Source organism: Gossypium hirsutum, chromosome A09 (assembly GCF_007990345.1).
Source record: "Gossypium hirsutum isolate 1008001.06 chromosome A09, Gossypium_hirsutum_v2.1, whole genome shotgun sequence".
In the NCBI taxonomy this organism is placed as follows: domain Eukaryota; kingdom Viridiplantae; phylum Streptophyta; class Magnoliopsida; order Malvales; family Malvaceae; genus Gossypium; species Gossypium hirsutum.
The window spans coordinates 68,146,670-68,148,593 of record NC_053432.1 but is presented as its reverse complement, the minus strand read 5'-3'; the positions used below and the strand labels follow the sequence as shown (position 1 = coordinate 68,148,593).

The following is a 1,924-nucleotide window of genomic DNA, read 5'->3' as shown; positions in this document are numbered from 1 at the left end:
CTCAATATGCAAGTCTTATCTTCTTGAGGTAGCAAGGAAACAGACTGAAAATAACAGATCTTATTTCCCTGTATCGACTATGGAGCAGATCGAAGGTGGCGAGTCTTATCTCCATGTATCGGCTATGGAGCATATTTTAGCCACCAGCTTTGTCTCCCTGAAGTTGCAGTGGAGCAGGTTGAAGTCACAAACCTTATCTTCCTGAACTTGCTATAAGACTACTTGAAGAAGAGGAGCACTAAAGAAGTCAAAGATTCGGCAAGACCGAGTAAAATTGGTCCTTTCAGGGTCTTTGCTCCGTTCTCGTTACACTACAACGGGCAAAAAGGGGCAGCTGTAAGACCCAATTTTGGCCCAAGCCCATACACGTACAAAAACCAAAAAATAAAACAAAATATTAAATGTCCATTTACAAACAATAAACCCAAAAAACGGGCCCAAATGTCTATTTACAAATAATAAACCCAAAATACAAACCAATTACATTAAAATCCAAATAAAACAAAAGCCCAAATTTTTAAAAAACCCATAGCCCACAAAATTTTTTCAGCAAAGAGAGAAACTGACTCCCTTCATCCACCATGTGCCCACATTCTCCACCCACGACCATCAGCGCCTCTCCACCACACACGTCGGCACACCAGGCACGACCCCTAGCTCGTTCGTTGCTCTCCCACGTCCGTTCACGTCTCCACGACCTACGATTTTAGCAAGAAAATAGCAGGAAAACTACTTGTATTCGGCTATAAAGCCTTCAAATTTTTCATTGTATGGGTTTTTTTTGGGACTTTTTTTCAGAAAAATTGAAGATAAAGATAATATCAAAACATACAGAAAAATATAGCAACCATATTTGTTTAAGGTGATTTAAAGTTTCATTTTTCTTTCAATTTTAATTCCATTTTCTTTGATTTTTTTATCTACTGTATATAAGCAATAAGAGAAAGGGGAAGCAGCTCACCGGAGTCACCGTAGAAAGACCTTCGCTGGTCTCGAACGAAGAGCTTGGGCATTAGCCTTTCGGCTGAAGAGTAAAGGGCGAGTGAGGAAGATGGAAAGCATAAAGCATTTAGGTTTTTTTAAACAAAAAATAAAAGTCAAAATGTTTATTTTTTTTTCCAAAGTAAAAATTTTAAAAACAAGATTTAATAAAATGGAACAGCATTTTTGGGGGAAAGGGGAAGTTTGTCCGCATGGTTGGCTATGAGTGGAGGATTTGTGCATTTAATCCCCCACTTTCGTGCTAATGTTCATTTAGATCATTAATTTTGCATTGTTCTCATTATTATTATTTTTTTATTCGTAATATTTTGCGATTTATTCGTTTTAAATTTTCTTTCATATATTCCTATATTTAAAGATCTATAAATGTTCAATTCAATACCATTATACATATATATACGTAACTTATACTAAATTATTTTTACTCTAAGTATACATTATTGATTTCCTATTATTTTATGTAAATATTTCCTTTAATTTTTCATTTTTTATGTGTATATATGTATTATTGATTTCATATTATTTTATGTATGTATATCTTCTTCTAAGGACCCTATTTTAAACGATATATTTTATTTATTTTAAATACCTTCATATACTAGTATCTTTATTTTTATATATAAAATTTTCATTTCATGTATATTATTTATTTAGATTGACAAATACTATGTTATATGTTACTTATTTTTCTTTATATATACATTATGTATTTTGAAATTTCATTTAAATATTATCATTTCATATATGATTTTTATTTTATTATTTTTTATCTATTTCAAACTTTCATGTATGCTACTTTAAGATTTTTATATATGTTTGTTTGTTTGCATATTGATAATTCCAAATTGCATTTCTTCTATATTATTTATTTGTTTGCTAGTTTTAAAACTTGCCACATGTTGTCTGTGTTAATTTGCTTGGA

The 1,924-nt window shown here is 31.4% G+C and overlaps 1 long non-coding RNA gene across 1 annotated transcript; it reads right to left on the bottom strand.

The window, feature by feature from the left end:
- Positions 1 to 417: 417 nt before the first annotated feature.
- Positions 418 to 1,376, bottom strand: LOC107889286 (uncharacterized). The gene is made up of 2 exons (XR_001681703.2): positions 962 to 1,376; positions 418 to 698 (listed from the first exon to the last, which is right to left on the bottom strand). It is a non-coding gene; the product is annotated as an uncharacterized lncRNA (long non-coding RNA).
- Positions 1,377 to 1,924: the final 548 nt, after the last annotated feature.